The sequence below is a fragment of the Trachurus japonicus genome, chromosome 8 (assembly GCF_045865225.1).
Source record: "Trachurus japonicus isolate A0001 chromosome 8, Traja_1.0".
NCBI lineage: Eukaryota > Metazoa > Chordata > Actinopteri > Carangiformes > Carangidae > Trachurus > Trachurus japonicus.
The window spans coordinates 6723886-6748437 of NC_140914.1; the positions used below are offsets into that span (position 1 = coordinate 6723886).

At 43.4% G+C, this 24552-nt stretch overlaps 1 protein-coding gene across 1 annotated transcript in view; it reads left to right on the forward strand.

Annotated features, from left to right (window-relative positions):
• Positions 1-244: 244 nt before the first annotated feature.
• The window catches only part of gjc1 (gap junction protein gamma 1), a 55139-nt gene continuing 30831 nt past the window's right edge, over positions 245-24552 (forward strand). Inside the window, exon 1 of the mRNA XM_085783463.1 lies at positions 245-1023. The gene's annotated coding sequence lies outside the window, so the exon portion shown is untranslated. The remainder of the gene's footprint in view (positions 1024-24552) is intronic.

Here is a 24552-nt window from a genome sequence, read left to right on the forward strand (position 1 = left end):
TCAGTTGAGACGCATATGATCTAATATCACGTAAACGGCTCAGACACAAAGCGACGCTGCGCTGTAAATCGGATTTAACTGCCCTTTTCTCTCTCTCTCGGGCAGATGTTTATGGACCCGAGATGTGTGACCTCCTGTCGGGTGCGCGCACTGTCAAAGACGCGTGCTCGCCGCCACCACATCCAGCCTCGCGCTGCTGCTGCTGCTGCTGCTGCTCTCCTCTATCTGCAAAGATACGAGTCTACTGAAGCTCCCAGTCAGGAGATCCAGCTGTCACTCAGCCACACACAGCCGCGTCCAGCCGGTGTCAGGTCGCATCGAGGAGAGGGAACAGAAAAAAACAAAAAGAAACAAAAAAAACAAAAGGTGCTGATAAATAAAGGAGGTGAAGCCCCTGGATGCCGGTGATCAACAGATCGGTGACTCCCGCCGCGAAGATGAGGGACAGGGAAGACGACAACGGAGCCAACAACTGGCACATGTGAGCGACTGACTGACATATTTACCAGCGGATTTTTTTTTTTTTTTTCCGTGGGCCTTCCTTGACGCACAGATATGAACGAAGCCGCGGCGTTGTTCAAGATCCGCTTCTTCTAATCAGCCGATGTAACTGTTGTTGTTGTTGGCAGCGGAGCAGGTTCAGCTCGTGCCAAAATGACCAGACTATTGTCTCGTCGCGTCGCTGTCACGGAACGGGCCCGCAGGAATTTTGGCACCGGCTTTACGCAGCAGACCACATAGTAGTCTGATCATCGACGGCGGCTACGCTCGATCTGAAGGCGCAAACGGCGACAAATGGACATGGACAAAAGGCTGCTCGCACATTCTCGCAGCGATGCTCTGAGATCACCGTAACAAAAAAAAATACAACATCCCAGCTCATCGGTGAAAACGCGCTGCTGGTTCCTCCCGAGAAGTGGAGCAGATAATCAAGTTTGGACCTGAACAAGTCCAACACGACCTTCCCCTCCCGACACCAGGATCATCTTACGTCTTAAAGCTTCTTCACAGACTCGCATAGCGGTAAGAACCTCTCTACTGACCCCGGGTCTGTGTAATTGTGTGTTTTTTTTTTGTTTTTTGGGTTTTTTGTTTTTTTAAATTCCCACCTCTGCTTCTCCCATTGTGGCTGTATAATCTGTAACCCAGTGACGGGGAAGGCAGGCAGCCCCCCCACGGTGCGGGTGAACATCGAGGTTCATATAGACGCACCATTGGCACCATTTGGCACCATAGCGCGCACGGAGATCGGTTTCACCCTCCGTGGTTCGTTTTTTTTTTTTTCTCTCTCTCTCTTTCGGTTCTGACCGTGTGTGAGTCCTCGGCTCAGCAACAAGAGGATCAACTTCTCTTGGAGGAGGAGGAGGAGGCGCGTTTTAATTGACTGACACAAAGCTGCTAATTGGGAGCCCAGTCAGTTTACTAATCATATTGAATTTGCTTCATATAAAGAGTATATTGATGTCTGGTTCGGTTCTGAAGCAGCAGTGAATCCTGCTCTTTTGTTCTCACATGGTGCCGTTGGAGATGGGCGGTGCACAATTCCTGCAGCAGCTTGTCCACGTTACAAACACACTTTCTAATCACTTTATTGGCGGTTGATTCCTCAGATTAATCGATGCTGAGTAGCTATATCTGTAATGTATGTGGTTGGGTGGGGGTGTTATTCAGTTTCACCTTACCAGAGCGTGTGGAGATAAATTATTCAAATTAGGATGAAAGAGGTGCAGCTCATGGAGGCTAATTGTTTAAAAAAAAAATGGAGGTAATTAAAATATAACAATAGTATATTTATAATAATTCTCATACAAGGCACAAAAAAACACCTAAACATAATAGAAATTATATTCAAATGTGTTTGAATCTGGATTAAACTGCAGGATTTTATCTCTCCATGACAGAGCTGGTGGTGTTTTTACCCATGGTGCCTCGGCTCTGAACGCCTCCTCCTACAGTACAACAGATTGTGCCAACTATTGCTTTGACAGCCTCTCCACGCACACACACACACACACACACACACACACACATTCCCTGATTCAGTGATTATCTCATGGTTTGTGAAGTCAATATATCAAAGGAAACACCCCCCACCTCTCTGAGAGCAGTTAACCCGCGGGGGGGAGCGGCCACCGGCGCCCCGGCATTATTCACCGTGATGATGAGAAACCCTTTCATTGTGCTGGATGCCTTTTGAAATATGCCACGTTGGTTCCAGCGTGGAGCATTTGTCAATGCCACGGCAGCGGTGGCTCCAACATGAGCCGGCGTAATGAGTTTCTCCAGGAAATCCTCTATATGTAAAGTCATTGTGATGGATTTGGGATGTTGCCAATTTGAAAGAGCTTAGTGCCGCTGCTGCTGCTGCTATGGTGACTGATGCCCGCTCCATCCACCACCGTAGCATATGGATGGTAGCCTATATGTGTGTGTGTGTTCAGAGTGTATTCTTTGGTGAGCTGCCAGCAGAAGCATCTCTCCCCCTCCACTTCTTCCACACAGTTTTGGCTTTTCACAGCTTTACATAAACTATAGATTGAAGCAACATCTCCTGTATGTGAAACCATCCGTCATCTCTGTAACTCCCGTCTCCACCCTGAGACCATTATCTCCCTCCCCGTTGGTGCTGAAGGAGCAACTTGGACCAGTATAGGATCAAGAGGAGGAGGAGGGGAGGGAGGGAGGGAGGGAGGGGGGGTCGACCTCTGTGCACCTCGGTGCTCAGAGAGAGAGATGAGGGGCAGATTCTGTGTGGCAGGAAGGAAACAACCCCCCCCATCACCCATCACCTCGGTTAGGATCATCAGCAAACTGCCTCTGCTGGAGACGAGATGCTGCTCCTGGAAAAAGAAAAAGAGAAAAAAAAAAAAAAAGCTCCTGGGTTGGCAGATATAAGTGATAAATTGTGCAAAGATGTTTATTAAATGATCAGAGGACGTCCTAGAAAAACCGGAGGGATGTTACACGGACTGTCGGCAGCTGCTGCGCTGATTTATGACGTGTATATAAAACAGAAAGAGAAAAACAGTCCGTGTAATAAAATAATAAAATATGCAATAAACGATGCAACAATAAGAAAACAAATTTGAAACAAACAGATGCGTCAGTAGAGCGAGACATTTTAGAAAATCAAACCAAGTTTAGCTCACTGGGTGCAGAGCAGGCAGAGGCTATAATCCCCCGGTTTGATTCCGCACAATATTTCCCCCTCTTTCTGTCTCTGTCTCCCCGTTTCCTGTCTCTCAGCTGTCCTATCAATTAAAGGCCTAAAAGCCCCAAAATTAAATCAAATAAAGGAGCAGTTCAGATGCAGATAAAAATAATCTAAGTGGAAATGTTCTGGAGCATCATCAGCAACGGCATCAACTCCTAAAAGTTTAGTTAACGACACTTTATTAATCCTTTAACAGGAAATTATAAGATTACAGCAGCAGCGTACCACATACACACGACCACAGATACAGAAATGTTGCACATCTCTTTAAAAGAGGATGAGATAAACAGAGTTTTCTTTCCATATGTTGCATTATGTACATCACTTTGTTTCAGCTGTGGTTGTTTTAAAGGGCTTTATAAATAAAGTTGAGTTGAGAGTTAAATAAAAGTAAGTAAAATATAGATAAATAAGATAAATTGTGATAAAAGAATCAAAAGAGCATCATCAAAATAAAAACACAACATCGTGGCCACTGTGAGATGAAAAGCCTGACGGCAGCCGAGAGGAAAGATTCAAGATTTTTCTTTCAGTGTGTGTGTGTGTGTGTGTTCAGCCTAAAAGCCTGGAGGGCACGGAGTGTGTGGCCATCATTGATCAGGATGGAGTTTATCTTTTTAAGCATCCTCACTTAAGCCACCAACTCCACACTGTGCAAAGAGACAACAAGAACTCCTAACTCCTCCTGAGTCGTGTCTCCATGATGATTTCACTCCGTCAGGTGTTTTAATCTAAAAACAAACCTGAAGCTTGGAGCTGCCTCACCTTAAACACTACGAGACCTGAATCTTTAATGACCTGCGATAAACTGGAGAATCAATATCACCGCACGCTGCAGACATTATCATTCTGCTTCTGTTTTTAGTTTTACAGTTACGGGTGTACATGTTCGATTTCACTTTCACTGACTTTGAATAAAGATGATTGAACAGAAACACACAAAGTGATGAAAAAGATCAAAAAGACCCAGACGTCAGTGCATGGAGTCATTACGAGCATCAACTGGGACATTATGAGCGTCACATTCTTTTACCTTTGTGCTGTTATTTACATCTGTTTCATGTTAATCACTTTGCAATTAAGCCCGGCGTTGGCGATTATCATAATCATGAACTGAAATGTCTGCGGGCTGTGTTTAAGTCAATTACATGCTGCATATAGACGCAGCTCTTTTGAATAACTGGAGAAAATCACTTCCTGTTTTTTTTGTGTTTTTTTTTTTACTTCCCCTACTTCTTCACTTCAGTGTGTGTGTGTGTGTGTGTTTAGTCAGTACAGTAAGTGAGCTACATCTCCTGCTTTTTAGTTGTTGAAGAGGAGCAGGTGTTTTTGCAGCAACATGTTCTTCTATCTGCAGCTGTGGATGGAGATCCTGCAGCTTCTCCTCTTCCTCCTCCCTGACTTTGTGCAAACATGAAATCTCAAGGTGTTTTGTTGTGTGTGAGTATGTGTGTGTGTTTGTGTATATCTTGTTCAGCAGACGTGCGCACGCTGCCAGCTTTAATCCTCAGAGTGCAGGCAGAGCTCGGCACGCGGAGGGGAGAAGTGTCTTTAAGCCTGCCAACTAGTCTGGATTCCCTCCGCTCCGGCTCGACACCGTGTCCCCTAGATGCTGCTGCTCCACGTCTTCTTGGGTTGCCAGATCCTGTAAATGACATTAAGAGCCGGAGCGTGAGGGAAGAGGTGCTTCGCCCTCTTTGTAATTACCCGCCGATTAGGATTGTTAGAGGTCATCAAGTTAGAACGGCAGCAAAGAGAGAAACAAAGTGTGTGCGAGCGTGTGTGTGAGTGAGGTTTTTGATCCATCCTTCCTCCGAACCCGTAGCCGTGGTGACGGGGACAAGGCAGAGATGGACATCCTCTCTGGATTGATGTGTGTGGAAGTATTAGAACTATTTCTGGCGCGGCGAGCACATGGTGATTTTCTGGGAGAACAGTTTCATCTCCAAGATTGAAAGTAGACGACAGACAGTGAAATTTGTTCCGTAACGTTGTCATGAAAATAATTGGCAAGGCCGCTGCAGAGATGAGCCAGCGTGTGTGTGTGTGTGTGTGTGTGTGTGCGTGTCTTAAGATAATTACAGAGATTCTATTACAGAGATTCTATTTAAACTGTCATTAAAGGTATATTGTGTAGGAATTACTCCCATCTAGCGTTGCGGTTGTAGATCGCAAGCAACTCAATCGTATTTTTCATGCTGCATTCACGTGATATTGGGCAGACGGCAGACGGACGACAGCCGCTGCACGTAACGGCATAAACAAGCCTCTATGTAAACAAGTGGCCCGTCAGCACGAGGCAAAACAATACACGTGACAATATGTTGTCATGGCGATGTCATATTGTTTACCTGACCCACGTTTTACCGGCTTTCTCTGGACTTCTGTGACTAAAATGACATCTGGTTTGTTACCGACGGCCGTCTGCCCAACTGCAGGTGAATGCAGCATCAGTGTAACGCTCCATTCCTCCTCACTGCGTTACCGCGGTGACATTCCACAGACGCCACCTCGACCTGAGCCGACAGCTCCGGTGTCTCCGCTGAGTTTCTGTGGTTTCCTACCGTCACGCTGCCACTGAACGTAAAAACATGGCGACACCACATGGCAGCCAGCACCGAGCTTACCCGCTCCATGGAGATATGAATGATATGAACGGCAAATTCAGAGCTGAAAGGAACACTTCACTGTGTTGATGGGGGGAGATGAATGAAAAACAGACTTTTTCGGAGGCTAACAGCCAGGCTTACTTTCGGAAAAGCGAAGCGTTTTCACACTACATTTATGAGCCTCCGCGCACCGTGAAATTCTTTGACCGGCGCAAGACAGACTCATGTTTTCATTCATCAAGAATTAAAGTCAGAGGTTCGAAGAACATCAGACACCGTCGTAGTTCCGACCATAAACGGCGATTTGGCGGCGTTATTCTCATGACTCGCCGGGCAGAGTCCACGAAACCAAAAGTAAGGAAACGCTGGTCGGCTCGACCAGCATTTCCGCCACCACTAATAATAACAAAATAACGATAGAGACAAAACAATATGTTTATCGAAAATGGGCCCATTAACAAGTGTGGGTAATGTAGATTCATCCACATTAATATGAGACTTTTTTGAGAATTTTTCGTTCTGCCGATGGAGAAACTCCTCGTTGTCCCTTTAAACCAAATAATCGATTTTCAGGAATAGATAACAGGAGAAGTTACACAATGTCCCTTTAAAAGTATATAGAAACGATGAGCTGCACCAGAGCTTGACCTTCGTGTGGAGGAGTCAGGAGATTGGACCCTGTCGTGCTTCTGCAGCTAAGGTTTTTGTGTCCCTTGTTTTTTTGTTTTTTGTGTGTGTGTGTGTGTGTGTGTGTGTGGAGGGGGGGAGGGGGGTTGGGGTCCAAATATTAGGCAGCAACGAGCAGAGGAGGGACAAGAGGGGAGGGGGTCTGTGTCGAGCTCCCCGTGACTCAGGATGACTCCTCAGGAAAACGAGCCCCGCAGTCGGCCCTGACCCTTCGCAAGGCAGGCGACATGTTTCCAGCTGTGTTGGTGCACGTGTTGCCGTGACGACACAGCTGATCTCTGAGCCTTTAATTGCACAAAAAAGGAAAAAAAAAACTAAACAAAACAAAAATTTCTATGATGTTGTGAGACAAAAGGGAATCCTCCCTGACCGCCGTGATTCTCGTCAAACGTGGAGCAACAGACCACGGCCGCAGCACGTGATGATGTGATGGTTGTGCAACACACACGTATTCACACAACTGCAATGCAGTAGTAGTACTCGTAGTACTCAGGAAGTAGCTATACCCACAGGAGTTCACTCACTAATTGTGCTCATTTACATAGAGCTGAAATAAATGAGATAATCTAATTGAGTGGTCTGCCAACAGGAAACGATCCAGCAGCCGCTTTGGAGTTTCAGCTTCTCAAATATGAGAATTTTCTGCTTTATTTGTGTCGATGTAAAGTGAATTTTGTTCTCAGAGGAGCTGTAGTGAGTGTTATTTTATCTTTTTATTGACTAAACAGATAATAAACAAGCTAAAATCTGATTAACTGATGATGAAAACAGTCATTAATTCACCTAATTTAATATTGACTGGGGTTTACCATGATAAATCTCACATTTTCTACACTTCGCACAGTATTTTGAGTTATACTTTTCTTAAAATCATCATATTGTGGCTCAGACTAATGATTATTTTAATTCACACAGTGATTATGTCTGTGCACGAAACAGAATAAATGTTTTTAATCATCAGCTGGGAAATTTCCTCAAAAAAAAAAGTAGAAAAAAAACAGAGAAAATGTGATGAAGGTGTGAAGAAGCAGCGACATGTGTAATAAGAGAAAAAGATGGAGGTACACACACACACACACACACACACACACATACTGAGTGTGGATGAAATCAGATGTCACTTTCACCTCGTCTCCTCCCATGAAGAGATACGGACGGTCCAGCAAATGAAAACAGTCGTGAGGCTCCTTCCCACCGGGAATGTCAGGATCACATACTGGGATCAGCTCAGACATACACACCGTGTGCCCTGACACACACACACACACACACTGATGTACAGAGATGTTTACGCTCCAGTCAGCGTTGAACATGCATATTCAAACTGATATGTCAGACTCATGAATCTGTGCACGCTGACACATTTACATATGAGCTGGGCTGTCGCGGCCCCGGCCCTGATGCGGGGCGACAGGTCTTATGCCACTGCCCCCGGTCCTCTGGGGGGGGGGGGGTACGGGGGGGGCCACAACGTGACTGGCAGAGAGAGAGAGAGAGAGAGAGAGAGATGCATTTCATTCACTGTCACTCTCTCTCTGTGTCTCTGTTGTTCAGTGATGAGGTAACGTTTGGGCTTCTACTCTGACTCTGCTCATGTGACTCAGACCTGTCGTTTCCCTTTTACCTGTGCAGCCTCTGCTGCTGCTGCTGATGCTGCTGCTGATGCTGCTGATGCTGCAGGTTGACTCAACCTCACCTGCATCTGATCCAATGATCACTGACCAGTCGAGTAGCTCGTACTGCTGCTACAGCAAACAACAACATAACAATCCCAGGTTAATTATACGTATATATATCCACATAAATCTATATTTTAACATGCACAAATATCACATAATGCTCATAGTGTACGTTACATATGAAATGCATGTGCACATAATATAATATATAAACATGAAAAAAATACATATACATTATGTTTGGCCCATTCAAATGTATGTGCTTATATTATAGGATTGTGTCCCATAGATAAATATCCGTCACTCAGACTGTCAGTACATGTACACGTACATGTTCATTTGAATTTATTAAAGGATAGCCCCTTGAGATGTAGCATCTCATTTTCAAGGGGGTCCCTAGACAGACATACAGTATACATACAACACATAACAACAATACACTACATTACATTATAGACATACATAACATAACAAATACAGACATCTTGCTCCCACACTCCCACACACCATCCCTACCCACATAAGTCTAACAAACAGAATAGAGATATTGGATAACATAATGAATAACGAAAATGGAGAAATCTGACTGAAACTGGACAACGCATGTGTGTGCATGTTTCACAACAGTAGCGACGGCACAAAGTGTAGCATAGAAGAAAGACTATTCTTGTAACCCTCCAATAGCATACAATACTTGTCTACATTTTAATTTAATATACTTTAATATAATTCCTGAAATATGTGTAAAAGTCGATGAATACATCTATTTAAAAACATGTAATGTTCATACTGAGGAAACTCACCTAACACATTTAAAAAACCATCATGGCTGCCTGAACCCAACACACTGAACTCACCTTTAACACTCCTTTGTTCCATGTATTCACCGTCCACCCAGACGTTAACAAACCGTACATTTAGTGTCGTCACAGTCTTTACACTACATTACATAATCCATTTAGCAATTATGTTTCAATTATTAGCCCATAAATGTGATTTTAAACGGAGTCGGTACCATTAAAATTCTGGTCATGGACCTTTAAACTGTGTAATGATGGACGTTAAAGATCAACAATACCACACAGCTCTCTGTAAAGTGTTGCAATCACTTTAGTTTATTTCCCTTTTTAATATAGTTGAAAGTTTATTCCCTTTTCTTTTTCCTCCGAGATTTGCCGGTTGGAGTCGGTCAATTTGCCAGAGCTGCTCAACCCCATCACAAGTTTATTAGTCACGGTTTCATGGGAGAGTTTTAATGTCAGAGGTTTAAAGAGACTGAGGAGAGAAGAGAAGAGCAGCGTCCTGAGGGAGGAGCTTATCCAGCGTGGAGAGTTAGTTAGTTTTAGTTACTTATATATTTATAAAGGTGAAACTGGAGAAGGAATGAGCTTCAGGCTGGAGGAAGGTGCAGAGTTGGTAAAGTTTCCGCGGTGCAGTGAAGGAGATTTCATTAAACACACACAGCCAGTCACCTCCGTTATCTGCACAAACACACACACACACACACACACACACACACACTGCTGCTGCTGCTGCTGCTGCTGCTGCATGACACTGTGGAGAACATATCAGGATCCATAAGGGGATCTGTGCCACGGCGCTGCACATGGCGGAAGGCATGCGCTGATCCGACGACCACGAGCCGCTCGCTCACGCCTGATTGGCCCAGCTGGGGCAGCCGACACCCCCCCCCCACCCCCCCACCCCACATACACACACACATACACACACACCCTTCGCTCTCTGTCACTGACGCATCTAAAACAGCAGCAGCCAGGTTCACCGAGCGAGGACGACACCACGTCACACACACACACACTGATGCACAGGAGGACACATCTAAATTTTTGTTTTTTTTTGGAGGGAGGGGGTTGTTGTCTATGCAGCAGTGATTCATCATATCAACAATAACCAAACGCACATATTACTCCCATTTCGTCAGTGCTGTGTCAGCTTTTGCAGATCCTCCACCTCTCCTTTCTGTCTCCCCCCTCTCTCTTTACTATACGACCTCCTCCATCACCGGGTCACGACCTCCATCACTGTGTCACGGGTTCATTACTTCGCTCCACGAGTTTCTGAATACTCATCAGTTGTTGTATTAAAGCCTCTTTTCTCTCTTTTTCTTTCTCTCTTTTTTTTCTCTTTCTCTTTCTCATCCTCCTTCGATTGATTCATCATCTCCAGCGGAGCAGCAAAAAGCAGAAAACCGACTCAGGCTCTGAAACTTTCTGCTCGTTCTGACGTGAACCAGCTCCGAGTGGTGGCTCTTTAAACATCTCCGAGGATGATTTCACTCAATTGAGCATCAGGGGGTAGGGGGTGGGGGGTGGGGGTGGTGGGGGTTACACTTATAAAATGCTAGAAGGAGACAAGCTAACGCAGGGCCGGGTTGGTTATTTTTAGCTGCTGTTCTATATACAACATGTTCCTCCAGACACTAAGATGCTCCGGGGTCAAACTCACTGTTTATACACAGACTCTTATGGAAAAAACCTCGTGTCTCTTCACAGGACCCTCGTAAAAAAAAACAAAAAAACAGGGTTTCAGGAGCTGAAGGTCAAAATACTCAATAATATATTCATGAGCTTTTACACCTTGTCTAATGATCACAGCAGCAGGTGTCGTCTCTTTAATAAGACCTGGTCTCATCACATTTACAGGTGTGTTAATGTTTCAGCAGATGGTTCAGGGTCAGGACCTTGAAGGTTCAGGAAGTGAGTTTTGTTGAGAGAGGTTTAGAGACGAAGCTTCAGCTGTAAGAAAACCAGTTTAGGATTTCTGATGGCAGATTGATTGATATAAAAAAAACAATCTTTGCAGACTTAAAATTCATAGTGAAATGTCAACTTCTCACACCGTATGATACTTTATCGTCCCTGTAGGAAATTCATTTTGGACTGAGGTGCTGCACATCACTGTCTCCATGACACAAAGACAAGAATAAAAACAGTAAAACACAATCAAAACACCACATATTGCCCATGATACGTTATTTTCATTTGAAATAATCAATCAATCAATCAATAGGTTCTAAATAGTCATTTCTTTAATTGTTTTGTTTAGTGAAAAATGATGTGTGTAAATCTTCAGTTTTGTCTATGTAGAAACAATTTTGCAGTGATGAAACTGAGAAAAGCAGAAAAACCCCTAATCCTTCTCTTGTAAGTGAACGTGTCAGAGAGAAACCAATTAAATCTGAGAATTTAAGGAATAATTTGCTTATTTAAAGAGGAAGTATGCAAGATCTTTGCCTTAATTAAACAGCTTTGGAGTCATTTTGATGGTTAAATGACTTGTTACGGGGAGAATGGCGTCTCTCTGCCCTCCACCTATAGTGTCTCTTGGCTGAAAAACAACCTTGCAAGGTCTGCACCTTCGACCCGGTGTCTCAGATCTCGTCTTGCCAGAAACATACAGAGAGATCGCTTTGTGGCACTACAACACAAACACGCCCTGTAATCTGTAATCTCTTGTTAACGTGACCCACCTCAGTAGAAATCGCTCCACAGATTTCCTTCTCGCCGGCCTCCTTGAAAACAAATACACATGGCGGGAGGAGGGTTAGAGGTGAGTTTTTACAACAAATGAAAATATGCACTCCGAAACTGTAGGGGGAGCTGTGGAGAAAAAAAGTGACCAAAACAGCAAAAAAAGTACCGGATTTGCATCGTTCCACTTTCAGTTTTAGCTCCAGTTTCCCTCTGGTCTCCATTAAAAAAATTTAAAAAATATATTTTGGCACCGAAACCACCTCTTCCTGTTACATCACCGACACGTGATGTCCTGTCTCTGTCTCTGTCCTGTCCCGTCCTCTTGGTCTGTCCTCCTGGAGTCATTTTTAAACAAAGTAACATTCATACATGAGTGCGTTTCCATGGCCACGAGGCCTCAGGCCGATCCGAGCCTCGGCCCCACTGTGGTGTGACGGGAAGGAAAAAGCCCACGGGCGAGAGCACAGATGCTCTCGTGCTACCAGTGTAGCCTGGCTGTTAGCCTCACGGGCTAATACTTGGAGACTCTCTGTCTAAAACAAAAAAAGCATGGAGGGGGTGGGAGGGTAGGGGTGAGTGTGGGGCGTGGGAGGGGGGGGATTCACTTGACAGAAGTGCTTAAGGCCGAACTTTAAATAGCTGTGTGCTGTTTCTGTTTTTCTTCTCCTCTTTATTTATTATGGGTTCGGCCTCGGCAGCGTCGGGAGCTCAGGGAGCGGAGGGAGCGGAGACTCTCTGCTGAAGGAGCCGTGAGACAAACCGTTTACATAAAGATTAACTCAGATGAGGAACGTGTTTGTTCTGGGAATGATAATGACTTAGTGGTTGTATGTGCAGGCCGTAGGGGGGAGAGAGCGGCGGCGGCAGCAGCAGCTTCCTCTGCTGGCACCGTGAGGTCGGATCTGGATCTCATCAGGGCTGTAACTCCTCAGCTCCTGAACTCACAGGTGGACCGAGCACAGATCCACCAGGAAGAGACGATGTTCACTTAAGTTAAAGTACCTGAAAACTTGATTTTAAAGAGGAACTATGCAATATTTTTACCTTAATCAAACAGCTTCAGAGTAATTGTGATAGTTTAATAAATGACTTGTAAACTGTTACAGGGAAAACCAACCTCAGAGCCTCCGACCCGGTGTCCCAGCTCTCGTCTCTGCGGCACCGCCACACAAACGCAACGCGCCCCGTAACCCGTAATCTCTTGTTTATGACAGATAAGACTACACATATATACACATCGTATATGATAAATAACGTTATCCACCGCTCCATGGATTGCTTTCACATGGAGGAGAGGAGGGTTAGAGACACAGAGGAGAAGAGAGAGAAAATACTGGAGTTCATGTTGTTTTGTTCCACTTTTACACCAGGATCAGACGCGTCAGAGCGCTCAGTCATCCGACTGGTCAGCGTCAAGGTTCACATCGTAGGAGAGTCAAATGAGGCAGAGAAAAATGCTAGACTTATGTTCATTGTTCTTCACTACACGTCCGTTTGTTGTTCCCGACGTTCATAATCGGGCCCGACGCTGGAAATTTGTCTCGGCCACAACAACATTATGTTAAACTCAGCCTGAAAACATTCTGTTTGATTGCGACATTAAAGAAGCCAATGACTGATAGAAGAAGCTGTAAAGAGCCGCTGTTGTTAGTTCAGTCAATGATGAAGTTTGGTCCTGTTAAACTAACTACACAAGTTTCTAATTCTTCAGACACAGACCTCAGATCAGATCTTGGTGTCTGGTGGTGAAGAATCTTTTTCCCTCGTCTTTATCTAACGAAGCATCGTTAGGACATTAGGACAGGAGGAGGAGGAGGTTCTGGTTGGTTCTTCACGGAAGCTACATAAGATCTGTTATAGTTTCAAAATAAAAGGACATTTACTAGAGATAATTAAAAGTAACAGATACTTACTGTAAGTGAAAGTCAATAGTACAATGTTTGTAAGTGTGTAGTGAAGCAAAATATATTGACTGTTTGAGCAGCTGCTTCTTCATCCACTGGTTTACTCTGCAGCCAAACCAATTAAAAATCCAATCTGATCGATCTGATTGAAGGAAGCTGAAGAACCGGCTGCACACATGGCGAGTAATTTTCCACACAGTGAGGATGGTGGAGGATTAAACTGGTTCAGAGCTGCTGGAAAGTTGGAGGCCTACGTCTGTCTGCGCAAACAATCTGTTTCTGAAAATGTTTTGTTTTTTTGCTCTTTAGACTTTAGACTCTTTGCAATCAGCGCTAACGACGCTGCTTTTCTTGTGGCCGCTTTACAATTAAAACAGAGGCTTTTAATGTGAAGCAGCAGCGGTGGCGGCAGAAGGAGGAGGAAGTGAGGCTGTTATCAGAGAGATAAAACTGTTATGGATTACGTTGTGCATGCACACAACGACTCTTAAGCTATAACTTAGAGAAGATTTTTCCATCTCGCTGTTTAGTTTATCTGGTCGCTGTGCAGCAGAGCCCCCTGAACAAAACCCACTCTGTATCTCCATGTTGGCAAATGTAAGCAGAGCGCTGTGTGGTCTTTAATGTGATGTAGGGGACTTCATTAGGTGGTTGTATGCTTTACGCTGTGAGGCAGCCAGGCAGGCGGCCTGCAGGATTTGCTTCAGGCAACAAAGGATTTCCAAGCTCTGGATCCTTAATCACACGTCTCTTTTTCTAACGTTTCCCGCTGTACGTGAACAGTTTGGATCTAATGCAGTTCCTACACGTCCACACTCGGTTATTTAAATCCACTCACGTCTTATTCTCTTTCTGCTTTCTGCTCGGTGCTGGACGGCTTCTCAAAGCAAAATCCAATTTCTCCACAACCAGACCTGTCAGTCGCCACGGCGAGCAGCGATTGGATGATTAAAGTTGCATTGGAACAAGTGTAACCGTAGGCGAGAACATATTGCCGGGAAGAGGGCTCTTTTTGTTCTGCGCTCATTCACCATGTTTCCTCCCCGGCTCCTCCAGCCCCCTCGTGCCTCCTCCTCCTCGCTCGTCTCTTCTCTTCTCCTCTTTTCTCTTTTTCTTTTCTTTCCTCTTCTGCATCCTTCAAGTGTTTTGTAGGAAAATCTGATTCCTCAGTTCCGTTTACATTCACTCACCATCTGCCGAATTTGGCTGCAACTGTGAATCAATTCTTAATGTTGGCAGCCGACGTCGCCTCCACTCTCGTTTCTTTTTTGTGTCTCAAACATGAAGGAACAGACTCGAGCAGCGTTCATGGATCCAACAGGAGAATATAATACATCAGACGTTTTTAATTTTGTCTTAGTGGAGAAAACATTTTTTGTGACCAGTGACATCAGAGAGTGAGAGTGTGTTCAGTTCAGGTGTATCCTCTAAAAGACAGTTACAGCCGTTACAGCACAACACAAACCCTAAAAAATATTCAGCTTACATGCAAATCAAGTTATTTTAAAATCTTACATCCAGAGCTTGTTTTCATTAGCAGAACAGGGCCATAAATTGATATTATTATATATTCACGTACTGTAGATAAAAACATAATGATGTGATGGAATAAGAATTGACCTTGGAGTTTGAACATTATTCAAGGTGAACAAAGGAATAAAAAGCAAATAAATAAATAAAGAGTAATGAAACGGTAACATCAATGAGAACTGTCAAAAATCAATGCGTATGAGCTAAATAATAAATGAGCCACGAAATATCACGACATGATAAATATCAGCAACAACTGAGACAAGGTTGTCCAGGATTCTTTCGCTCATTTATCCCATAAAAATAACATGCAAACAAATATACCACATTAATATTTATCAAAAAACAAAGCTGCTATTAATCAACATTGATGGCAGTCGACTCAAAGTGTAGATAACGATGTGTTCAAGGGCTTTTTTGTCGCCTACAGTCTGCAGCGTAAAAGTTGTTCTTTTTTTGTACAACACTTGAACGCAGCACAAATATACAACGATGAACCATAATTAGTTTCTTTAATTTTATCATCTTGACTCTTGAATATACTAGGTCTAAAGCTGAAATGACCCTGTAATCCTTCAGATAGATACATTTTGTCCCTGTAAGGCTTCCGTATTACAGAGACTCAGATCACTATGGTTAAACGCAAAGTGTTTTGATGTATTTTTTGCTTCATATCATTTAGTGGATTTCATTGTTATAAATGTAAGATAAAGAGGTTGTAAAATGGAGCGGGTGACACTTTACCTCCGACACTTTCAGCCGTTAATCTTTCATTAGCGGTGACATGTTTCTGGATCTGAACTCAGCCTCTGCTCGTCTGATAAACCTTGGCCTCCTCCTGCAGCCGAGCTCCGCCCACTTCTCTCCTCGAGGCGAGCGGCTGTGGCGGCGGCGGTGGAGTGATAGTGTCCGTGGTGCAGTCAGATGAAAGTGCGCCGACTGACTTATTACCCTGATAGTGGAGGAGAGGAGCGGTGGAGATCCTTGTCCCCCCTGTCATTCATGGCCTGATGTTAACATGAGTGATGTCCTGTGGTTTTATCTGAAGAAACGAGGTCACGGTCGATGTCTGACGTGATGACACATCTCTATGGTTTTTTTTTTTTTGACTGGGGCCTCTCACAAGCCGGAGGATTCACTGAAGGATCCTTGAGCGAGACGCTTGACCCCCCTGACCTCCTCCTCCCTGCAGAGCGCCAACTCAAGGCCACAAACAAAAAGTGTCCAGATATAAAACAAAAAACTTCCACAGACATCTTGGTCTTCTCTAATGTTGCTCGGCACGTCCTTTAATAATAATCTAAATTCAACTCATCTCCCATTAAAAAAGAGCTGCAGCATCAATAAATGCAGCTGTTATTATTTAATGCATGAAAATAATATAATCGTTAATGTGCCAAACCTACAACGGAGTATTAGGGCCACAAAAAACACAGACTTAGAGAATAAAGTCATAAATTTATAAATAAAGTCGTACATTTCCTACGAGAGAAAAGTCATAACATTACGAGAATAAAGTCATAAATTTACGAGAATAAATTTACGATTTACGATTTTTTTATTTGTCATTTGTTGATGTGGCCCTAATACTCTGTCGTGCAAACCACATTCACGCATTCATACAACACTTCCTCAAACCACATCTGTAAATTTGGTTTTGCATTGAAAATAATAAATAAACTCTTGCAACTTTTGCATGAAATACAAACCATTAACATGTGACTCTGCAGCGTCTACACTGTTGTAAAGGTTTAAATGAACTTCACAGCGCAGTGAACACCAATGCTACACTGACAACTTTTTTTTAAACATTTATAATTTCTACACTATTCTTTAGTCATTTAATATCAAAATATTTGTTTTCTGAGTCTTGAAACTTTCACAACTCTACACTTGATCACTTGTGCAACAATTTGAAGATCGTTCACGTGTTGAAACCTCCAAAGTCAACGTTTTTACCAGTGAATTAAACCTTTTTCTGCAAAGTTTCAGTGAAATACATCAAAGCAAATGTTTGTTCAGAGTCATGAGAGCTTACAGGGTTTTTTTTTTTGGACGGAGATAAATTATTTTTCATGTATTAATCTGGAAAATTAAAATGGCCCAAAAAAAAGATCAAAGACCAAAGATGCAGGGTCGTCAAAGTGGGCGGAGTCAGCTGGCATCAGACCAGACACCACAGGTGGACGCACCAACGCTGAATTATTCATGTGAACAGACTCGGTGGCAGATTATCAGGGTTCATGTCAACAGCTTAACCCAAATCAAATCCTTAATTAGAATATGGGGTTGTAAGAGTGTGTGTGTGTGTGTGTGTGTGTGTGTCTGCACCACACACTCGTTCATGCCAACATCAGCCCAGAGCAAACACACGTCCTTCCTCCTCCTCCTCCTCCTCCTCCTCCACACGATGCTCAGCCAAAATCATCTTCTCTGCGTTCAGTCGCTGTGATGGCAACGATGTCTCTACTTATCTGCAGTAAACAAATTCAACCACGGCTGGCAGTGGCATTTGGCCTCTGTGTGCTCTCCGTCCTGCCAGCATGCAATGTATGTGTGTGTATGTGTGTGTAGCCTATGCATGTATGTGTGTGTGATGTAGCAACATGGAGGAGCTCAGATCCCTGAAGTTCACGATGGCTCCTCAAAGATTTTTTTGTATCTAATTTTTTTTTTTTTTTTTAAACATGCCTCTGCCGCAGGGCGAGAGCCACATTTCATTACACGATGCTAATTAATTTCTGCAGGAAGCCATCCATCCATGCATGTGTTTTTTTTTTGTTTTTTAATGAAGCTGATTGACTCATTGTCACACCCCTGAATAGACGACCATGTCCACGATGCACGAACTTGACGATGCTCTGAGTGCCAATTTCATGCTCGCTGAAGGGGGGCGGAAGTGGAGCTATTAGGCTGTTTAGAGTGAAACGTCTGCAGGTGCTATGAGGAGACGGAGACGCTTTAATGGGACAGCTGTTCATCAAGTCACTCATTAGCGTTGTTGTTGTTGATGTTGTTGTTTGTGATTTACCTTCTATTAATACCTCCAGTTGCTGAGCTGAGCCTGGTTGGCAGGTCTCAGGTCTGCTTTGGCCCGAGACAAAGAGAAGCAGCAGCAGCCTAATGCTCTTATGTCCCCCTTCATCTTCACCATCCCCCCTCCCCCTCCTCTTCCCCCCACAGTGTCCCGCTTTACCTCGCTTAAAGGGATAGTTCAACATTTTGGCAAACTGGCCCATTCTCATAATCCCTATAGTTTTAGCAGTAGGTTTGTTAGCTTTAATTGTCGGTGCAAGCTATTTTTAGAATGGCGGAGCAGAGCCGTGAGCTGCTCAGAGCTACGCTACGGAGGCTCATGGGATTTCTTGGTTTCCTTCATCAAACTCATCAAATACACAATCCAACAACTCCAAAACGCTCTGGTGGACAAGTTGTGACCTGCACATTCACCATGCTATGAGATAATAACAGAACGTTACGAGACGGAGTTGTTTTAGAGGTAAATGCAGAGACTGCTTGATGAAAAACTGTTTTGCATGTATTTGCCTCTAAAACAACTCTGTCTGGTAATGTTTTGTTATTATCTCATAGCGATTGTGTATTTGATGAGTTTGATGAGGGAAACCAAGAAATCTTGCTCTGCTCCGCCGTTCTAAAAATAGTTTGCATCGACAATTAAAGGTAACAAACCTACTGCTATGACTATAGGGATTATGACAATGGGCCAATTTGCCAAAATGTTGAACTATCCCTTTAACCCATTTGTCTTTTTTTACACCATGCATGCGTCCCTCGTCCCCCAGCGTCTCTCTGTCTTCCTCCTCAGTCTCAGGTCAATCTGAGCTCAGAGAGACGGTATTCATGCTCGCTCATAAATCTCCACTCTAATCAGCTGCTGTACACACCAGGGGAGCGGTAGTAGTAGTAGTAGCTCCCCGAGCTCAGGGCATCAATCTCATCAATAAGTGAAGAATTGCATGTGTGTGTGTGTGTGTGTGTGTGTGTGTGTGTGTGTGTGTGTGAGTGAGAGAGGTAATTGACCCATGTGCTGAAGTCTGTAAATCTGTTCAGGGGATATTTCTGCCCCTTCTCTGCTTGTTAGCGGCTTATTTCACATGGGTTTCACTGAGAGGAATCGAGCACCAGAAGGAGAAGGAGAAGGAGAAGATGTTGTGTGTTTTTTTGTGTGTGCAGAACGACGTCTTCACAAACACTGAAGAAAACATGTGGGTTTGGCACATTTTCCTGCTTTTTGAGCTAAATTGAAATTAAACAGCATCATTTAACTCCTGTTAGAAAAAACTGAGTTTTGCTGCTGAAGCCCTGAAGCTAAAAAAGAAAGAAAAAAACAAAAAACAAAACACCAAACACTAAACTGAGCTGAGCTGAGCTGAGCTGAAGGCTGTTAACCCTTTTCCCTCTGTTTGGACTGGACTGCCCCTCCACAATAAGAGCCAGGAGTGCAAACAAGATTCCTCACTTGTGACGCATGCAGAAGATTTGAAGTACTGTAAACACAATAACTAAAAAGATCATTTTTCTTAATAAACACTGAGTTGTTGATGTCTTTTTAAAACATGGAGCAATATTGAAGCTGAAACATCTGGTTGGAGGTTGAGAGGGAGGAAAAAAAAAAAAAAAGAGCACTTTACAAGATAATTTCAATAACGCTGCCACTTGATTTGCATATGTCCACATTTACTGCACACACTTCCTGTTTTAAGTGTTTAAGTGCATCACACATACACTTATACATAAAAGTACCTTGATTAGATCACTCAGAACATTTAAAAGTGTAAAATGATGAACACTTCTCATCCTCCACAGACGCCATCTTGGTGCAGAAACAGGAAGTTGTGTGTTTTCAGCGTCAGACATAATTTTTAAGTCAAGGTCAATGTCACTTTTACTTTTACTTGAGCATATTTTTTTTATTTTTGAAGTATCCTCCTTACTTTACTTAAAGGGATAGTTCAGCATTTTGGCAAATTGGCCCATGGCCATAATCTCTATAGTCATAGCAGTAGGTTTGTTACCTTTATTTGTCGGTGCAAGCTGTTTTTAGAACGGTGGAGCAGAGCCGTGAGCTGCTCAGAGCTACGCTACGGAGGCTCATGAGATTTCTTGGTTTCCCTCATTTCATTCATGCAAAACCGCTGATTGCGCGTTGCCTTCAGGGACAGTTTTCCGACAAGCAGTCTCTGTATTTACCTCTAAAACAACTCTGTCTGGTAACGTTCTGTTATTATCTCATAGCGAGGTGAATGTGCAGGTCACAACTTGTCCACCAGAGCGTTTTGGAGTTGTTGGATTGTGTAGTTGATGAGTTTGATGAGGGGAAACCAAGAAATCCCATGAGCCTCCGTAGCATAGCTCTGAGCAGCTCGCGGCTCTGCTCCACCGTTCTAAAAATAGCTTGCACCGACAATTAAAGGTAACGAACCTACTGCTATGACTATAGGGATTATGGCAATGGGCCAATTTGCCAAAATGTTGAACTATCCCTTTAAAACCTTTTACTTTTACTACACTTCAAAGACAAATATTATATTTTAGGCTCCAGTATGTTTCTATGAAGGACTCTTACTTTGAAGCAGAGCTTTTAGTCAACGAAACATTTTTTTGTTGTTGTTGAAAATCTGAACAACTAAGGTTTTTTATTCCACTGGTTTCATTAGAGTCATTAGATTCTGTAAATAAGGAACAATACAACTATTTGTTGATGTTGAAAATACTTTTAATACTTTATTATTTTCTAAAAATCACTTACTTTCCACTTTATCACCACTTTCCACTCTTTTATCTGAAGTAAACACAGTAACAGTCCTCAGATAGTGACTCTCTGCTGTCCAGTGTCCACAGTACATGAACTCAGACAGAGTATAACTGGACCAGTGTGTCTCTGGATGTGCGGCTCGTCTCTTCTCACTGGTTTTAAATGACAGTTTGATTTCTGGGCGATCCGCTCTGAGGCGTCTTTGTTTGGCAGCGAGCGTCTCTCCTCTGTTTGCTCCTTCATTGCTGCCATGGACACTCCAGACTCTAAACAGAGCCGTGTGCACATAAACACCAGGCCGGGACACCAGTGCGGCGCCTCAGGATGTCGTACAGCCGCCGTTGCTGCTGCTGCTGTGTGTGTGTGTTTGTGTGTGTGTTTTACGAGCAGTTCAGTTCAGGCATCTGGAGTCGAACCAGGAAGTTTCCTGAGCTGATGTTTGAAATGTATCTGCTCCCTCAGCCACATCAGATCCAACACATCTTACATTATGAATGGGAAGTGATCAGGCAAACATCATGTATTATAAAAGGTGCTCGAGTTGTAGCTTACAGCTGTTGTTGAATGATTTATTGATACTTTACATGTCTGTGACAAGATGAACTGTCAGCTTGCCAGGTTCGAGGTTGTTGAACATATTTCTACTGTAGTTGGATCTTATCATCTTCTCTTGATCATTTCTGTTTGAGATCACAAGTGGGTGATATGAAAAACTTGTTCTTGTTCTCATTAATACAAGTCTATACAGCAATAACAGACTATTTTATTATATTAAATTAATGATGCTTTAGTCCTAAACCATGTTAGGGAGGTGTAAGGCTGATTTGAGCCTTTTAGAGGTTTATGGTACGATACTAGATAGATAGATAGATAGATAGATAGATAGATAGATAGATAGATAGATAGATAGATAGATAGATAGATAGATAGATAGATAGATAGATAGATAGATAGATAGAACTTTATTCATCCCTAAGGAAACTCTTCTGTCAGGATGCTCCGGAGGGAAATACAAAGAGGAAATATATGATAAAATATATCCTACAATGTCTAAAACAATAGAATATACACTACAAGTGCAAAGGGAACAACCTAGACATATAGGTTAAATACTGTGCTACATAATTTGAGTGCAATACATAATTTAAAAATGGTATAATGCTAATGCAAAAGGGCCAAAACATAATTTAAATACAGTACGATACGGTAACAATACGGTGCAGTACAGTACAGTACAATTTGGTACAGTATAATACGATACGGCATGATACAGTGCAAAAGGTGCGATACAATACAATACAATATGATACGGTACAGTACGCTACGACATCATACAACGACCGTTCTAGTTCTATTGAGTATTGTGTCTTTTAAACTATATAGCTTTATATAAACTGCAACTATTTATCATTTAATATTGTACATCAGTGTCTCCATCTGATCTTCTTTGTCCTATGTGACGATGCAGTGAGGATTTAAATGTCGCTCTGACAAAACAAGAATGAGAAAATGTCACTCTGGGCTTTAGGAAACAGTTTTCTGATAACAATACTGTACCAATCACCAATAAATAACAGATGCATTAATTAATCCATCCTATAATTATAATCAGCTGTGTATCATCATGTCTGGGCTCAGTCTGAACCAGTTCATCTTTGTGAAACAGCAGCTTCTCCCACCAGGTCGCCGCCGGTCGGATCCGACAGAGGAGCTGGTTTCTGGCCCACAGGCGTCGTACTGTATATACATGACCTCCAACTCTACATGGAACCAACCATTACTCACATCCAGAGGCGTGCTAGTGTGTGCGTGTGTGTGTGTGTGTGTGTCCTTATGGTCTGTGATGGATTATGATGATGAAGAGGAGTGGGAGTGGGAGTGAGAGGGGGAGGAGGAAGGGGGGGGACAGTAGTGAGGTTAGTAGAAGGGTGAGGATGTGTGTTGGGATTTGTGGAGGCGGCTCGTGGTTGAGAGCCCACAAGGGAGGAGAGGGGGAGGAGGGGGAGGGGGAGGGAAAGTGGGGGATGGTGAAAGACCAGGAGCCCTTCACTATTCTAATACTTCTCCACTGTGAGCGGCTCCATTTTCCAAGAATCGCAATTCTCATTTAATACGATTCAGAATCGATATAAAATGTCCCAAAATCGATTTTAAAAAATAAAAAAATGAAACAAATCTGCTGGCTGTCGACCTCCATTTCCTTAGAATTTAAAACGCTGCATGTTTAACTGCACTGTTTGTTTGTTTTTAAATAAAGAGGCACTTTAATTTTGTTACTTAAGTAATATGTGATATTGCTTTTATGCAACAGTTTCAACAATTCCATCTAAGCATGGATAAATGTTTAAAACTCAATAAATGTGAAAAAGACACTTCAGTCATTCTGTCTTGCAAAGCAGACTGGAGCAGATCATGAGGATCCATTGCACACCGATAGACTGAAGCACAAATCATTAGGAATCAAATCGTTTTGAATCGAAAATCGACTTTGAATCGAATCGTAGCCCCAAAAATCAGAATTGAATTGAATCGTGAGATAGTAAAAGACTCCCACCCCTACCCTCAGTGGGCGACTGTGAACGTTGCATGAGAGCTTTGTGTGCGCTCGGAGCTCGAATCAGGGCGCTCCATTCATGCACTCTCTCTGATTTTGTCTCATTAGACTGTGGGCGCCATGCGTGTCTCTGTGTGTGTGTGTGTATGTGTCTGCATCTGTGTATGTGTGTGTGTGTTAACATGCAGGCCTGTTTGTTCCTATAGAGTGAGAATTGATTGCTTCGCTCGCAGGGTTTTCCTCTGTAACATATGTGAGCATCAGGAGCAGGTCAGACTCAGCAGCATCTGTATCCATGGTTTCCTCTCTGTGTGTGTGTTTTTTTCTAACGCTCTGTGTGGCAGACAGAGGATGACAAAGGATAAGACCACATCAGGGAGGAGGGAAAGAGGAGGAGGAGGAGGAGGAGGAGGAGGAGGGGGTTGGAGAGGAGAGGACTACTATCTCCAAATTCAGTCAAGATTTTCCCGCCCTCAGGCCAGTTGTGAAATTGACACACACGCTTTGATGGCTGCGTCACGCCTCGTTTTCCAAAAAAACCTCCCAAAAAACCCACATCAGCTCCTGACGGTGCGCCCCCCCCCCCCCCTTCAAATTTTTTAAAAGCTCGATTCGAATCCTTGACCTGGAAACGTGGTTTTTGTTTTCACTCTGTGCAAAACGTTGAACATGTAACATTGCAGAGAGAGAGAGAGAGGAGTGTGTGTGTGTGTGTGTGTGTGTGTGTGTGTGTGACCCTCTGAGTCATCTCTCATCACCGTCCTGCTCTTTGTATCTATCAGTCTTTCAGACAGCAGAATGGCCCCTACAGTGCAGACTGAGGCTGAAAGCTGCAGCTGCTGCACACACTGAGCAGAGGCTAGGGACAGCAACCCCCCCCCCCCCCCCCATTGCATACACACACACACACACACACACACACACACACACACACACACACGAACACACACAGAGTGAGGGAGAGAGGGCTGCTCCTCCCTGTTTGTCTGATGTTTTGCTTTTGCTTTAATAGCAAGACTGATGCCATTTAAATCTTTCGCTTCGATTCACTCAATGCAAATCCAGCTGCATAAGTGGGTTAACCAAAGTCCTTCACCGACACACA